Here is an 18797-nt window from a genome sequence, read left to right as displayed (position 1 = left end):
GATCCCTACGTAATTCGGTGCTCTCCGATACACACGATCGAACAGCGGAGGAGTGGTACTCAAGCGTCAACTTTAGGTTACAATATCTCCGGATGTAATTAACATTTTACAATGCAACAAACTGCGCTGATTACGTATTTGTTTATATGTTCAGATGTGCTAACAATACTAACGTGGTTCCATTAAAAAACATAGGTTTGTGTTAAAAAACATACTTCCGTGCAGTTTTTTTTATGGTTTGTATTAACCAATTACACTAGCCCCTCTCCTCACGTTCGGTCTGTGGAATCGATTCGTCAGTATTTGATGTGGTTTACGAAATATATCCAGCGGTAATGTTAGGTGACTCACCCTGTATATCAAGGTAGTATCTGTTCCCGAAAGAGCAGATACCATTGATGACCGCGCAGCTTCTCTAGAATGAAATGATCATTGAATTGACACTTTAGCTGCAAACAGGCGTTGATATACGACATTGGGAACATGTTGGAAATGAGTGCCGCGACCGGGACTCGAACCCGTGATCTCCTGCTTAGATGGCAGACGCTCTATCCATCTGAGCCACCGCGGGCACAGAGGATAGTGCGACTGCAGGGACTTATCCCTTGCACGTTCCCCGTGAGACGACGAGTTGTTGAGTCCATTCCACGTCGAGTTGCTGCACCATGTCGGGCAAGATGAGGTCGGCCACGATGTTAGGAGGTATCCTATGACTTTTGTAACCTCAGTGTATTCGGTATGCTACCGTACCACATCATTTTATAATTACGACAGTAGAAAGAAAGTGTAGTACGAAATTTGAGGAAAGTGCTTTCTCCGCAACCAGATCTCATTGATGTCATTTACATTTTCCTAGTTCAGCAGGGTATATATTAACTTTTGTAACGTTTTGTTACGTGGTCCCTTAGTGGTGTGATGTGAACTAGCCCTACTGAGCTATGAGTGATTCAAGCTATGCAAACAGCGAGCAAGTAGGGTTGAAGTTACTGATGATTGCTATCCTGAGGCCACCAATAGGAAAGCTAGGATTATCAGATTCCGTCAAGTGGCTTCTACGATCGACCACGTAAAGCCACGGATGAGATAAAAGTGAGTGACAATACAGTGCATCACAAATTTTTTGTGTCTGTTTACCTAAAGTTCACTTCCGTAACACTGAGTGGTCAGCGCGTTTGACAGCCATGTGGAGGAGCCGGGTTGAAATCCCGCTACTGCCAGGGACTTTCACTTGGTGCGAGAGCTGGAACGTGGCCTCCTCAGCCTCGTGAAGCTAACTGAGGGGTTACCTAAATGTCAGAGTTTAACGTCTCGTCTGCAACGATGTCACTAGAGACGGAGCACACAAGTTCGGATTACGAAAGGATGGGAACGAAATCAGTAGTCCCCTTATCAAATAAACCAGGCCAGTATTTGCCGGGAACCATTTAGAGAAATCACGCAAACTCTAAATGTGTATGTGAGGACGGGGATCTGAGCCGTCGTTCTCTGGCATGAGAGTCCAGTGTACTAAGACCACTGCAACACTTCGCTCGATACCAGGCAGTGACGCCGAAGTCTGGACAACCGACAACGGGCTGGAGAGCGGTGCGCAAAACCCATTCCACCTCACACCGCATCCGTATGGCTCTATAATTCTGAGAATGATTCGGCGGCCGACCGGCATCATGCGGTTCTCTGGACCTGAACGTCGACTTTAGTATAGGTTCAGTTTACCGCATTAAAGGACGTATTTGTGTTTACCCTATACCAGAGTACTGTTCTAACTAGATGCTGGTAGTAGTTCTTTAGTTCTGTTGGATGCAATTCGTTTTTGAATGCCAGTAGAAGCTGTGGAAATTTAAATACAGAGAGGGGTCAAAACATGACGTCCCACAGGTAATTCATTGGACTGTAATCTAACGAAATTGGTAGCCAGTAAGAATGAGTGTGTTCGCATTGAGTTTTCCCAGTCATTTCCTATTGAAGGCATGTAGTACGATCAGATCCGTTGTCGTATGGAAATGTACAGTCACAGTCTGAAAATAAATCAGTTTACAAGGTGATATGTTTGCGCTAAACCTTTCACGCGTTCTACTTCAGGCAAATCAGACGACTTTTTTTAAAAATGTAACCTTGTATTATGCCACGTAACAGTCACCACAGTTCTTTAATACAGAAAAAAACTAACGAATAATACACAGGTTTATGTGATTGACGTCAGTTATACGCATCCCAGCACACTAAATAAAGAGTTGAGAAATCAGACCAACAAATGTTTTCCAGTCTCCATGTACCCAACTGTCATGCTCGTTGCACCGTTATGTTATTCTTGTTAAATTATTCAAGGTTGTTATGCCTTGGTCGAAAAAAATCATGTTGAAACCCGTCGTTTCGTGCCCGTCTGCTCAGGACGTCTTCCAGAGTGGTTGCGGCCTTTTCCACGGTCCGATGCACACTCTTGCTCGCTACTAAATTCCATTTCCGCGTGCTCCCACGCAGAGGCGTGAAGCCACATGATTTGAAAACTCGAGCGCAATTGCCGGTTGTCGCTACCTGTCGTTCGCTATTTCTATCATCCCATGGTGGAAACCTTTTTTTCATCTTCTTCAGCTCCGGCATACAGATAGCATTTAATTTCACAGCCTACTTCTTCCGATTAAAATTATTGGTATGTTTAGTAATCTCTATGGCTTCACAGCCTCTCATATTATCTGCTTATGGCTGCCAGTACCTTGAGTCTTATCAAATAGAATCAGATTATCTCTTGGCGGTAACGGAATTTCAAGTGAGTCATAGTAAGCTACGGTGTGCATCTGACCTTCGAAAAAGCATTTTTCATGCGGAATGAATTTTCACTCTGCAGCGGAATGTCCACTGACTTGAGACGGTTTATCTCGGACGTACATCGTGACACGAGATTTTTATATATGTAGGATACGCAGCAAACATGATATCTAAAGAGAAGTAGGAAACGTGTGAGGTACGGAAAACGGCAGTAAGAAACCCACATAGTGCTGATCAGCAGCAAGAAAATTATAGATGCATAACAACATACATAAATACGATGTTGGCATAAAAAGAGACAAAACTAACAGCCTCATTTAAAGCCCCTGGTTGATATAAAAAGTTTGTAAATAATTGTGAATGATGGAGTCCCAGGTGTCATCTGCACTATTTTATCTACACATCATCAACAAAAAGCTCTTAAATAGTGAGAAAACTAAAGTAAATATTTGCGCAAGAGCCGCCCTTTTGTATGTAATCCTCATTTAATAAAAATCATCTTACATAAAATGGGTTAAATAACGTCACAGTCAATGCAAGTGCAGCAGTACTAGGGCGGTGTGGTACCATTATATCTGACTGCCCATTGCTAATGTATCAAAAGTGGGGACCAAATATGGAACACTATGCGGTAAACTCTTAACAAATATGGCAGACACAAAAATGAACAACCATATGTATAACAGCATACTGTCTAAGAAAGGCGTAGACGACAACAAAATGTAAAAGAATTTGTGAAGTATTATAAGACGAGATTTGCAATCACTCAACTGATGAACTGAACGAGCCTGTTCCGAAAGAAAAGAAAAGCTAATGCATAATTAGAAATTCCCAAAACATAAAAATCAATAATAGAATTTAGTTAACCACTGTTGACCAATGTTGATGAGGAATTACCTGTGGGACTCATGGAACGCATAACGTGATGCATTTTGACAATCCTTGACAAACGTTATATGAAGAATGGTAGACCAAAAATCGAACCTGAGTGCGCGAACCCAAACGTACACGAGCTGGTCGCAAGTGCGTCCTACAGTGTGCTAAAAACTCTGGTGAGTGTGAAGTAACGTTCGCCAGGTCAGAAATGTCAAAAATCGATTAAGGCTGTCGCTAAACAACGTCATAAAACTCTTCAATAGTAGCACCCACAGTTGTGAAGACTGAATATCAGCTGACACTCGAAACTGTTACTACGTGTCACATCATGTATGAAGGAATTCCAGAGTTACAAAGCAAGAACAAGACGAGAGCAGGATAGTAAAGACAATAAAGGGAACAATGATAGATAAGCGCGGTAACTGAAATGTAATTTGAAAAGGATGTCAGTTTCAACCAGTCATACTAAATCGGGAGAATTACAATATGTGATCAAAAGTATCCGTACACCCCCAAAAACATACGATTTTCATATTAGGTGCATTGTGTTGCCACCTACTGCCAGGTACTCCATATCAGCGACCTCAGTAGTCATTATGCGTCGTGAGAGAGCAGAATGGGGCGCTCCGCGGAACTCACGACTTCGAACGTGGTCAGGTGATTGGGTATCACTTGTGTCATGCGTCTGTACGCGAGATTTACACACTCCTAAACATTTCTAGGTCCACTGTTTCCGATGTGATAGTGAAGTGGAAACTGAAGGGACACGTACAGTACAAAAGCGTACAGGCCGACTTTCGTCTGTTGACTGACGCAGACCGCCGACAGTTGAAGAGGGTCGTAATGTGTAATAGGCAGAAACATCTGTCCAGACCATCGCACAGGAATTCCAAACTGCATCAGGATCCAGTCCAAGTAGTATTACAGTTAGGCGGGAAGTGAGAGAACTTGGATTTCCTGGTCGAGCGGCTGTTCATGAACCACACATCACGCCGGTAAATGCCAAACGATGCCTCGCTTGGCGTAAGGAGTGTAAACATTGGACGATTGAACAGTGAAAAACACTGTGTGCAGTGACGAATCACAGCAACGATGTGGCGATCCGATGGCAGGGTGTGGGTAAGGCGAATGCCCGGTGAACATCTGCCAGTGTATGTAGTGCCAACAGCCAAATTCGGAAGCGGTGGTGTTACGGTGTGATCGTGTTTTTCATGGATTGGGTTAGCACCCCATGTTGTTTTTGCTTGACGGTATCACAGCACAGGCCTACATTGATGTTTTAAGTACCTTCTTGCTTCCCACTGTTGAAGAGAAATTCTGGGATGGCTATTGCATCTTTCAACGAGATCGAGCACCTGTTCATAATGCACGGCCTCTGGCGGAGTGGTTACACGACAATTACATCCCTGTAATGAACTGGCCTGCACCGAGTTCTGACCTGAATCTTACAGAACACCTTTGAGATGTTTTGGAACGCCGACTTCGTGCCAGACCTCACTGACCGACATCGATAGCTCTGCTCAGTGCAGCACTCCATCAAGAATGGGCTACCATTCCCCAAGAAACCTTCCAACACCTGATCGATCGTATGCCTGCGAGAGTGGAAGCTGTCATCAAGGCTAAGGGCTGCCAACAACATATTGAATTCCAGCATTACCAATGGAGGGCGCCACGAACTTGTAAGTAATTTAGCCTTGTGTCGGAATACTTTTGATCACATAGTGTATGTCATTAAAACTCATATGCTACAAAAAACGTAACGGCAAAGATGAAAAAGAACCATGACGCAGAACGTCTATAAAAGTAATGAAAACATATAACATTACATAGGAAGATGAATATACATAGTTTACAGCACAGCCATCAAAAAAATGATAAACTCAGAACAGACAAATAGCATATAAAACTCTGCACCAATGACAACATTACAATAATAGCACCGGTATGGTCTCGCGGTAGCGTTCTCACTTCCCGAGCACGGGGTCCCGGGTTCGGTTCCCGGCGGGGTCAGGGATTTTTCCTGCCTCGAGATGACTGGGTGTTGTTGTGTCGTCTTTATCATCATCATTCATCCCCATTACGGTCGGAGGAAGGCAACGGCAAACCACCTCCATTAGGACCTTGCCTAGTAAGGCGGTGCGGGTCTCCCGCATCGTTCCCCTACGCTCTGTAAAGAAGCATGGGACTTCATTTCCATTTCATATAATAAAAAGAAACATTCAAGTCCATATTACTGTATGCACCGAAAAAACTTTATACGTTATAGCGCCTGTTCAGCTCGGTTTGAAACAGTGGGACCCCAGATTCCGCAAGGCTCCTCGTGGCCGCAGAATGCGCGAGCCTTACTTCGTGGCCGGTCGTGTGAGCTGCGCAGCGGCGGCTCGGCGCGACAGATAGGCCGGTTATAGGCACTCGAGGGCGCGCAGCGACCGTGTAATGGCTCCAAACGTGACGCCCCCATACCACACCACACAGCTCCACACGGCGCTGCGCTGCACTAACTTTTAACGACGCCGGGGTGCCGGCGCGGTGCAGCACGCCAGCCAGATATGAGGGGGCGAGCGCCACGCTGGACGCGGCAATTTATGCGAGCCGACTGCCAAGCGCGCTCCGTGGCTGGCAGCGGAACGGCGCGGCGTTCCAGCTACACGCGACCGCACGTGGCGCGCTGCCACGCCGCAATAGAATCTGCCGCTCACGACACTCAGCGACTTCCAGCCGCATGCACTGCCTCTAGCGCCCAGCACGCGCACCGCTCAGACGGGGGTCTCTCTGATACATCCATCACTCGTCATCCAGCGTCTCGACAAATGTAACGGCTGTCACGTCACAGGTCTCTACATCTACATCCATACTCCGCAAGCCACCTGAAGGTGTGTGGTGGAGGGTACTTTGAGTACCTCTATCGGTTCTCCCTTCTATTCCAATCTCGTATTGTTCGTGGAAAGAAAGATTGTCGGTATGCCTCTGTGTGGGCTCTAATCTCTCTGATTTTATCCTCATGGTCTCTTCGCGAGGTACACGTAGGAGGGAGCAATGTACTGCTTGACTCCTCGGTGAAGGTATGTTCTCGAAACTTCAACAAAAGCTCGTACCGAGCTACTGAGCTCCACTGGAGTTTATCTATCATCTCCGTAACGCTTTCGCGATTACTAAATGATCCTGTAACGAAGTGCGCTGCTCTCCGTTCGATCTTCTCTATCTCTTCTATCAACCCTATCTGGTACGGATCCCACACTGGTGAGCAATATTCAACCAATGGGCGAACAAGTGTACTGTAAACTACTTCCTTTGTTTTCGGTTTGCATTTCCTTAGGATTCTTCCAATGAATCACAGTCTGGCATCTGCTTTACCGACGATCAACTTTATATGATCATTCCATTTTAAATCACCCCTAAACCTACTCCTAGTTAATTTATTGAATTAACTGCTTCCAGTTGCTAACCTGCTATATTGTAGCTAAATGATAAAGGATCTTTCTTTCTATGTATTCGCAGCACATTACACTTGTCTACATTGAGATTCAATTGCCATTAGCTGCACCATGCGTCAATACGTTGGAGATCCTCTTGCATTTCAATACAATTTTCCATTGTTACAACCTCGCGATATACCACAGCATCATCCGCAAAAAGTCTCGGTGAACTTCCGATGTTATCCACAAGGTCATTTATGTATATTGTGAATAGCAACGGTCCTACGACACTCCCCTGCGGCACACCTGAAATCACCCTTACTTCGGAAGACTTCTCTCCATTGAGAATGACATGCTGCGTTCTGCTATCTAGGAACTCTTCAATACAGTCACACAATTGGTCTGATAGTCCATATGCTCTTACTCTGTTCATTAAACGACTGTGGGGAACTGTACCGAACGCCTTGCTAGCCGCGAAAGAAAGTGCAGTGCATCTGCAAAGCAAACCGCACACGAGACGCTAGCGTGTCCAGCACTGCGGTGCTGTTCTAGCTGTTCTAGCTGTTTTTGGTTTGTCCACAGCTCCACACCCTCGATATACACTGAGGTGACAAAAGTCATGGGATGCCTCCATTTGCCAGACGTAGTGCAGCAATTCGACGTGACATAGACCCAACAGAAATACTGAGCAATGCTCTCTCTATACCCTCCATAACTGCCAAAGCGTTGTCGGTGAGGGATTTTGTGCTCGAACAGACCTCTCGATTATGTCCCATAAATGTTCCACGAAATTCATATCGGTCGGCCTGGGTGACCACATCATTCGCTAGAACTGTCCAGAATGTTCTTCAAACCAATCGCGAACAATTGAGACTCGCTGACATTGCTCATTGTCATCCATAAAAATTCCTTCGTTATTTGGGAACATGAAGTCCATGAAAGGCCGCAAATAGTCTCCAGGTAGGCGCACATAACCACCTCCAGTCACTTATCGGTTCAGTTCGACCAGATGACCCAGTCCATTGTAAAGACAGCCCACATTATTAAGCAACCACCACCAGTTGCACAGTGCCTTGATGACAACTTCGGGCCACACCATTGTGTGGTCTGCGCCACACTCAAAACTCTACCATCACTTCTTACCAACTGCAGTCGGGACTCAGCTGATCAGGACACTGTTCTCCAGTCGTTCAGGGCCCAACCGATGTAGTCACGAGCCCAGGAGAGGGGATACAGGCGACGTCGTTCTGTTAGCAAAGACACTCGCGTTGGTTGACTGCTACCATAGCCCATTAAAACCAGATTTCACCCCACTGTCCTGACGGATACGTTCGTCGCACGTCTAACATTGATTTCTGAGGTTATTTCGCGTAGTGTTGCTTGCCTGTTACCACTGACAATTCTCCGTAAATGTCAATGTTCTCTGTCGTTAAGAGAAGGCCCTCAGTCAGTACGTTATCAAATGGTCCAAATGGCTCTGAGCACTGTGGGACTGAGGTCATAAGTCTCCTAGAACTAAGGACATCACACACATCCATGCCCGAGGCAGCATTCGAACCGGCGACGGTAGCGGTCTCGCGGTTCCAGAACGAAGCGCCTAGAATCGCTCGGCCACATCGGCCGGCCGTCAGTGCGTTATCCGTGGTGAGACGTATTGCCTGAAATTTCGTATTCTCGGCACACTCTTGACACATCTCAGATTACCGAATTCCCTAACGATTTCGGTAATGGTATGTCTCACACGTCTACCTCCAACTACCATTCCATGTTCAGTGTCTGTTGGTTCTCTTCGTGCGGCCATGATCACATCGGAAGCCTTTTTACATGGATCATCTTAGTGACAGCTCCGCCAATGCACCGCCCTATTATACGTTGTATAAGCGATAAAACCGCCATCTGCGTAAGTGCGTATTCCATGCCTTTCGTCACGTCAATGTACACTACTGGCCATTAAAATAGCTACACCACGAAGATGACGTGCTACAGACGCGAAATTTAACCGACAGAAAGAAGATGCTGTGATATGCAAATGATTAGCTTTTCAGAACATTCGCATAAGGTTGGCACCGGTGGCGACACCTACAACGTGCTGGCATGAGGAAAGTTTCCAACCAATTTCTCATACACAAACAGCAGTTGACCGGCGTTGCCTGGTGAAACGTTGTTGTGATGCCTCGTGTAATGAGGAGAAATGCGTACCATCACGTTTCCGACTTACATAAAGGTCGGATTGTAGCCTATCGCGATTGCGGTTTATCGTTTCGCGACATTGCTGCTCATGTTGGTCGAGATCCAATGGCTGTTAGCAGAATATGGAATCGGTGGGTTCAGGAGGGTAATACGGAACGCCGTGCAGGATCCCAACGGCCTCGTATCACTAGCAGTCGAGATGACAGGCATCTTATCCGCGTGGCTGTAACGGACCGTGCATCCACGTCTCGATCCCTGAGTCAAAAGATGGGGACGTTTGCAAGACAACAACCATCTGCACGAACAGTTCGATGACGTCTGCAGCAGCATCACAGACAGGAGCGCCTGCGATGGTGTACTCACCGACTAACCTGGGTGCACGAATGGCAGAACGTAATTTTTTCGGATGAATCCAGGTTGTGTTTACAGCATCATGATGGTCGCATCCGTGTTTGGCGACATCTGCGGTGAACGCACATTGGAAGCGTGTATTCGTCTTCGCCATACTGGCGTATCACTCGGCGTGATGGTGTGGGGTACTATTGGTTACACGTCTCGGTCACCTCTTGTTCGCACTGACTGCACTTTGAACAGTGGACGTTACATTTCCGATGTGTTACCACCCGTGGCTCTACCCTTCATTCGATCCATGTAAAACCCTACATTTCAGCAGGATAATGGACGACCGCATGTTGCAAGTACTGTACGGGCCTTTCTGGATACAGAAAATGTTCGACTGCTGCCCTGGCCAGCACATTCTCCAGATCTCTCACCAATTGAAAACGTCTGGTCAATGGTGACCGAGCAACTGACTCGTCACAATACGCCAGTCACTACTCTTGATGACCTGTGGTATCGTGTTGAAGCTGCATGGGCAGCTGTACCTGTACACGCCATCCAAGCTCTGTTTGACTCAATGCCCAGGCGTAGCAAGGCCGTTATTACGGCCAGAGGTGGTTGTTCTGGGTACTGATTTCTATGCACCCAAATTGCATGAAAATGTAATCACATGTCAGTTGTAGTATAATACACTCCTGGAAATTGAAATAAGAACACCGTGAATTCATTGTGCCAGTAAGGGGAAACTTTATTGACACATTCCTGGGGTCAGATACATCACATGATCACACTGACAGAACCACAGGCACATAGACACAGGCAACAGAGCATGCACAATGTCGGCACTAGTACAGTGTATATCCACCTTTCGCAGCAATGCAGGCTGCTATTCTCCCATGGAGACGATCGTAGAGATGCTGGATGTAGTCCTGTGGAACGGCTTGCCATGCCATTTTCACCTGGCGCCTCAGTTGGACCAGCGTTCGTGCTGGACGTGCAGACCGCGTGAGACGACGCTTCATCCAGTCCCAAACATGCTCAATGGGGGACAGATCCGGAGATCTTGCTGGCCAGGGTAGTTGACTTACACCTTCTAGAGCACGTTGGGTGGCACGGGATACATGCGGACGTGCATTGTCCTGTTGGAACAGCAAGTTCCCTTGCCGGTCTAGGAATGGTAGAACGATGGGTTCGATGACGGTTTGGATGTACCGTGCACTATTCAGTGTCCCCTCGACGATCACCAGTGGTGTACGGCCAGTGTAGGAGATCGCTCCCCACACCACGATGCCGGGTGTTGGCCATGTGTGCCTCGGTCGTATGCAGTCCTGATTGTGGCGCTCACCTGCACGGCGCCAAACACGCATACGACCATCATTGGCACCGAGGCAGAAGCGACTCTCATCGCTGAAGACGACACGTCTCCATTCGTCCCTCCATTCACGCCTGTCGCGACACCACTGGAGGCGGGCTGCACGATGTTGGGGCGTGAGCGGAAGACGGCCTAACGGTGTGCGGGACCGTAGCCCAGCTTCGTGGAGACGGTTGCGAATGGTCCTCGCCGATACCCCAGGAGCAACAGTGTCCCTAATTTGCTGGGAAGTGGCGGTGCGGTCCCCTACGGCACTGCGTAGGATCCTACGGTCTTGGCGTGCATCCGTGCGTCGCTGCGGTCCGGTCCCAGGTCTTCGGGCACGTGCACCTTCCGCCGACCACTGGCGACAACATCGATGTACTGTGGAGACCTCACGCCCCACGTGTTGAGCAATTCGGCGGTACGTCCACCCGGCCTCCCGCATGCCCACTATACGCCCTCGCTCAAAGTCCGTCAACTGCACATACGGTTCACGTCCACGCTGTCGCGGCATGCTACCAGTGTTAAAGACTGCGATGGAGCTCCGTATGCCACGGCAAACTGGCTGACACTGACGGCGGCGGTGCACAAATGCTGCGCAGCTAGCGCCATTCGACGGCCAACACCGCGGTTCCTGGTGTGTCCGCTGTGCCGTGCGTGTGATCATTGCTTGTACAGCCCTCTCGCAGTGTCCGGAGCAAGTATGGTGGGTCTGACACACCGGTGTCAATGTGTTCTTTTTTCCATTTCCAGGAGTGTATATTTGTCCAATGAATATCCGTTTATCATCTGCATTTCTTCTTGGTGTAGCAATTTTAATGGCCAGTAGTGTACATTGCGCAACAGAATTAAGTGATAACTTTTTCGAAACATGGTAATTGTGTTCCACTTGCACGTATATCTTTTATATTTGACTGTAAGGTGAGTGCGACTTTCCTCTGTAATGGTGCAAAAGTGTGGCGCCCTGCGACGTCACACTCGTGCTCAAAGACGTTTCAGACCTCAAGGTTTGGCCACATGCAGAAAAAAGGCCGCAGCTCAGAACCCCACGTGACCTGGAAGATGACGTCACATCGGCACCGAACTTCACCACAGTTCTGACCAGCGCCACCGTGGACGTGTCACGCGACGGGACGGTCGTCTCAGACCCTCTCACGTACATTAGAACCGCGACGCCCAGCTTTGAAATCAAGAGGTTTTCTTATGAGTGACCGAGAACAACATCCCAGACACACCGCTGCTCAGAATCGGCACGAAAAGGCCTAGGGGGTGGCATAAAGGCCGCAGCGGAACCAGCCCTTTCTCTGGGGCTAATGCGGCCTTGAAGAATTTTCATTGGTTTAAAACCAATTAAGATTATTTTGACGATTTTTGTAAATGCATTTGCAGTAAAAAGTAAATGGATAAAAGAGCAGTAAGTGACGCTTCTGCTATCTATCTACAACGTTTGGTGCTTTCGGCTCAGATTAAGAAATTGTATTCTTTTAGTCTTTACATACTCTAGTAACCAGAGAACATAATTTATCCTGCCATAATCATTCTATTTGTAATTACCTGAAACATACAGCATAGCAACAAATCAGGAATAGGAGAATCTAGAACACATGTCATGACAGAGGCCGCTAGTCCGCTACTGAAAGAGGGGACGTAAAAGAAACTTCACGTGAATCTCGATAGGCGACGAAGTTGAGTTTCTGACCACTAGATATGTGGCAACGTACACGTATTTCTGCAGTGCGTTATTGAATTATGTCATGAGACCACTGTTGACTATCATCCATCTGCTGGATGTATTCGTTTATCTCGTGCTGTACGAGATGAGTAAGTTATGTATTGGCTCGCGTTTCACCGCCTCTCTTCGCTAATAAACGCCGACAGGAATTTTCTAATAACATTTCACGAATGTATTTAATACTGCTATCTACTACTAAACAGAGTCTAGATATGAAACATATGACGCATTTTACACATTTCAATGTAGCAATAAAAAAAAGGGGGGGGGGGAAGAGTTTACCCGCATAACGTCCGTCTTCCACGTTGGTATGTATTTTTAAGCCTAATAATTTTACTTGTGTTTTTGAAAAAAAAGTTTTCTTGCTAGAAGTTCTAGCTCCGAATGACGCAGTATTGAGTGTTACATGGGCGGCCTCTTTATCTGAAATTACGGTCCTGTGTTTCTGATGTTCTCGTTCTACTGATATATGATGCGAAAAATCTGTCTATGTACTGCATCTGTGTGTTATATTATACACCTTGTTTTCTCATTTTAAATTTACCGCCTTCATTTATATTTTACTTCGTCAAAATTTTAGGATAAGTTATTGCATAGGTGTTGCTCCTAGTAATTCCATCTTTTATGTGCATTACATTTATAAAGTTTTAGTTGGTATGTATTCCCAGTTTACGATCTCTCATTCATATCACTGCTGCGTCGCAGCGCCATCTATTGAGGTGATTCTGTATCAGCCTTCAGTACTAGCACACGGCGCTGTGGTGCATTATGCTTACTACTTGTGCCCCCTTCTTACTCTGTTACTCGCTCCTGTGAACGGGAACGCGTTATGCAGATGTTGGTGCCTCTCGCGTCCATCTAGAAAAGGTAATGATTTTACAATTTTGTATTTTTAGTTTTTACTGAGTTTAACGAAGGCGATGTTGGCCTGATATATTCGACGATGCCCTTTGGCTACACTGACTAAAGGATTCTTCTAAGAAAAACCAAATTAAGGTATTTGTTCTTTCAATATTTGATCTGTTTATAAATGCTTATAGGTTATACAAGTCTGCACAACGTGATCGCGATTCTTAAATAGATGTATTTGTTCTCTGTTTGCTATGTAGATAACCTGAAGATGCCTAAATAAGGCGAAACGCGTCGTTGAAAAATAAAAAAACTAAAATTGCAACCAAGACTGTTTTTAACCAATACTGAAACTTAAACATCCCCTGGTGTAACAAATGCCTAAGAAGTTTATAGAAATGAAGCGGCTGTTGTCGAGGACGTTACACCACTGCATTCACGTAAGCTATCTAAATATATATTTTACAGGGCACGGCACCAGTGTACAGGTATGATAGCAAAGATAACCAGTTAAGAGAGCTTAAACTATCTATCAGCGTCTACAACTTGAAGCACTAGCACGCGCGCACATGGAGATACACACACACACACACACACACACACACACACACACACACACACACAAGCAGGCAGAAAGAGACAGAAAAACTGAAGTTTATAACAACGGTACAAATAATAAAACCGACATTTCGCTGACATCTCTTCCGTCTAAGACTGGGGTGTTATAGCCCCATACAGTACGTTTCAGAGACGTTCCCCACCAAAATCAATAATTTTACGGTGGGAGAAAAAGCTCTTAGCCACTGGTTACATAAAAGAGAAGCCCCACTCAGGACGACCACCAGCACGACTCATGTAGGGGTTGCAGGCGTCTGTCGAACGTTCACCCAAAACGTCAACCGTAAGCGGTCACAGGAATTGGGAGTTCCATGCTCGGCATACAAAAAACATATTAAGAAGGAGTTGAAGTTGAAGGCATTTAAATCTTCGTTTGTAAACGAACTAACGGAATGGAAAAACGCCATCAGGATTGTGGGCGAATGCTCGATGTCTTTCAGGAGGGAAAGTGTTTTTCTCGGACGAGTTTGCAATATATCGCACTGCAAAAGTGAGAAACATTTATTTCTGGAGTAAAGAAAAACTAAATTCTTAGAAGTACTTGAACACAATTCACTGGTATGATCTGGGCTTCAAGGTCTGCAACCCACCCGGTAGGTCCACATTGCTTTGACGATCCTGTGAATCGAATTGCATATCTTACCATGTTACGTGATTGGTTTATTCCACATCTGCAAAATCGGAGACTGCTGGGTGATTTATTGTTCCAGCAGGATGTAGTACCAGCCCAGTATGCAATTGCCGTCACAGAATATCTCAGTGAGGCATTCCTGACCAATGGATCGGACGTCGTTCCGTCCATTTGCTGCACCTTTGGAGCGGCCATTCCTAATTCCTGATTTCTCAACTTGCGACAATGCATTATGGAGGTTAATTAAACAGAAGGATGCTGCCACTCGTTACGAGAAAGCTGATGATCTTAAGGTTGCTGTTCGATGTGCATTTACTGCCGTCACGCCAGTAATAAAGAGAATTTCACATCGTACATGGAGAAGAACTACACTCTGTTATGAAAACGATGGTGTACTGACAGACACTCTCGAATAATTAATACAGAATAGTCACACTGCCTCAAAGTGGTCCTCTGCCATGACTCCACATTAATGGAGTGCAACTATCTATGTATATCTGGACGTGCGATAGGCAGATAATGGGACCTTGTGATAATTCTGTACGTCTTCTCCTGTGCCGTGTAAATTTTTCAGGCCTTACTTGGAGACAGTATTAAGGATGTTGTAGAGACAATTTTCGTATGCGAGTGTTTTGTCTTTGTTTACATATGAGTTACACTCGCATTCTGTTCTCATAATAAATAAAGCAGAATCTGACACTGTTTTCTTTTTTGGTCGTTAATTAACGTATCCATTCGAGGGATGGAATGCCACTCTACTGCGTTTTATGAGCACCTCTCACGCTGCAATTTATTTTCTGAGCTCTAATGCTATTGATCTGTTGCTCTCGAATTGACTTGGTCTCCAAAGAAGCTTCTGTTTTCCGATATATAAGGTTCGTTGCCCACCGGGACAGCCGAAGCTGAGATACTGGGGACGCAGTAAACATGTTTTCGTCCTGGAACATAAAAAATGAACTGAAGGTAACCATCAGTTCTCTTCGTGAAAGTATAAAACGTAGCGTCACGGATGGATTCCAAGTTACATATCGCTTAGCTTTTATTATATCAAGGCGAACAGTGAATCAGGAAGTAAACTCTTTCTGGGCAATACATCACCATAGTTGCACTTCCCTTTAGTTTCATCTGCAATAAGGTGAAAGGAAGGACTTTGTTTTGAGTATTCACTTGAAAAACTCAAGGAAAATAATACTTCTGAAACGTATTCATTCTGTGCTTTTAACCTCGAATGATAATTACCCCATTTCAGGGTAATTAAATTCAAATCCAACCGAAATTATCGACACTCTCAACATATACATTTATCAGAAAAGCAAGTAATATTAACTACACAATTTTCGCTTCGATTTCAAATGTAACTGAAAGTAAATTTCTTTTTATGAGGTTATCAGGTAACAACATATCACCCAAATCAGTTCGCCTTTTTTTTCTATTCTGTCTTTAAAGAAAGAGGGGTATTCTTAAAAACAGCAGTAAAGACAACTACTAACCATGTAAGGCTTTAGAATGTAGGATAGAGCTGTTAAATGGTATCAATTTTCATTTGGGTTGTAAGAGAAAACATAATGATTCAAAACTGAGACCTATTTTTCATAAATCTTCCCTGCAAAAACACTACGAATAATCATCATTTCGTGTTGAAATGCGCAATATTGGTTCTTGCACTAGTCTTCGGTGGCAGGCAGCACGTCATCTGTCAGAACATGTACAACGCTGTGGCACCGACACATACCTAAATTAAGAAGATTTCCAATCCGTTTCTACGAGTAACAAAACTATCTGCAAACGTCACTATGGAACTGATCTATGTTGCCGCAACTGACGATAAATCTGCTCGACATATTGGACGTATCTGAGTGTCGAAGTTTTTATTACGACGATTTAGCTATCAATGTCCATAGAAGTAATGGCTCTCTGACACATGATTATGCTACAGTGCCTCGTGTTAAATTTGTGGCTGGGCTGTTTCTTTTTAATACGTACTCTCGTGTCCAAACTGAAAACAGCGAACAGTTATTTCCCCGTCTCGTGTCTAAATCACGATAAAATCATACAGAATGTCAACCAGATGGCCGTACGATCTTGTTCTGCAAGGAAGATGGCATTCCGGTCGCTGGACAACCATTCCAACCATGACCTCAGGGCACCTACAAACGAGGTAGTGTTTTTCGGTAGTCCCAAATCCACAATCGCTGTATACACACCCACAGAGGGAGCAGTATTGCACAGAGAAGATTTCTACCACTCTGCGATGGAGGGACATAGAAAGAATGGAAGCAGGACAGTCGCAAACTGATATGACCCGTCGGCTTAGTGTGAATCGTTCTGCCGTTTCTCCGATGTGGCGACAATTTATAGACACTGAAACTGTGTCCCGAAGAGCAGGGCAGGGCCCATCATGTGTGACTTCAGAATAGAGGACCGTCATTTCGCTGCAAGGGCACATCAGTACCGCCTTAGCACTGCACGGCTACTGGCGTCTGACCTCGCAACATCCGCTGTCGTGTTGTACAGAGACAAAGTTGTCCAGAAGGCTTCGGCAGAGTGGCACTTATTGTCGGATTTATTGTCTACCTCTGACGCGTCTGCACAGAAGGGAGTGTCTAGAGGTGAATCATCAACATGCCACCTGGGTGATCGAACAATGGAACTATGTTGTTTTGACAGATGAACCCCGATTTAGTCTGAAGAGTGATTTTTGATGGATTCGCATCTGGAGGGAACGTGGAACACGATTTCGGGACCCAAAAGGTATGGAAAGAGACCGATATCGAGGAGGATCCCTAATGGTGTAGGCAGGTATTATGTTTACGACTCGAATCCCTCTTCATGAAATTATACGGGAGACTCGGTAAGGTTAAGTATCGTGACGAGATCTTGGGACCTGATTTGTGGTTGTCGCGAGGTACTGTGAGCCCAGACTTCGTAATGATTGACAATAATGCTCGACCTTATAGAGCACGGGTGGTTATGTTTTCTTTCAAACGGAATATATTGCACGTATAGCGTAGTCAGCTCGCTCTCCCGTCTTGAGTCACATAGAGCGTATCTGGGATGCACTAGGGAGATGGCCTGCATCACGTCAGCATTCACCAACCACCCTTCAACACTACGATCATCTTTGCAGGAAGAATGGGCGTTATTGCCTCAAGATGAGACTGGTGACATCATTCACGACATGCCCCATCATTGTCAGGCCTGTATTGTTGCCAGAGGGTGCACACCCCTTTGTATTGTATTGTATTGAACTGGGGACCTAGAAACGACGGAGAGGCTTTTTCCCCGCCTTAGCTTCAGTGGTACACAACCCCACAACGGGCTACAGCAGTCCACTCACCCCACATCAAACCCAGGGTTAGTCGCACCCCATAGCACATCAACCAGTTGTCGGAGAGTGTGTGTTAATCCGTTAGGCTGGGAAAAACGAAGAACATTTTTGTGTTCCGCTATGCACGTTGCAGTTGTTTACGTTCTGAGTTCTCTGCATTGTCTCTACTTTACTATCACCTGTTTACATTGTTTTGTGACAAAATAAAAGCAACCTTGGAAGATTTCCGTTTGTTGTTTTAATTCTGGACACCAGTGTATAATTTTGGACAATTTATTAGTCGTTCGGCATTGTCGGCAATGTAGAAAGTGTAGGTACGTTAGTCTCAGTAGAATCACGTCAAAGAGAAAGCAAAATGAAGCGATGGAATACTATTGATGGTGCCTGTCGGACCTGCTGCCCTAACTATACTTATTTCCTCCCCCCCCCCCCCCATTCTGCAGCTATAGACGGTGATTCCGTGACAGACTTTCAGGGATGATGGAGAAGTGTGATAGTACCAATTTCAAGTAAGGGATACTGATGTGGGAAGACCTACTCGAAAGTTATAAGAAAATGTCAGTCTGACAGCGAACCCCTTCCACTGCAAGCTCGCTGCTTTCCATGTTTTGGGAGGAGGTGGTATGGATCAAAGCAAAAACAGAAAAAAGAAAAAAATCTTCAGTTAACATGGACTCTGAAGTGCAACATTAAGAGGTATG

General features: G+C 45.6%; 1 non-coding gene across 1 annotated transcript; it reads right to left on the bottom strand.

Moving 5' to 3' along the window:
* Nucleotides 1–497: 497 nt before the first annotated feature.
* Nucleotides 498–572, bottom strand: Trnar-ucu (transfer RNA arginine (anticodon UCU)). Its single transcript has one exon. It is a non-coding gene; the product is annotated as a tRNA-Arg (tRNA).
* Nucleotides 573–18797: the final 18225 nt, after the last annotated feature.

This window comes from Schistocerca cancellata, chromosome 5 (assembly GCF_023864275.1).
Source record: "Schistocerca cancellata isolate TAMUIC-IGC-003103 chromosome 5, iqSchCanc2.1, whole genome shotgun sequence".
Lineage (NCBI taxonomy): Eukaryota > Metazoa > Arthropoda > Insecta > Orthoptera > Acrididae > Schistocerca > Schistocerca cancellata.
Note: the sequence above shows the minus strand (reverse complement) of the source record. Positions and strands in the feature narration are given on the sequence as shown.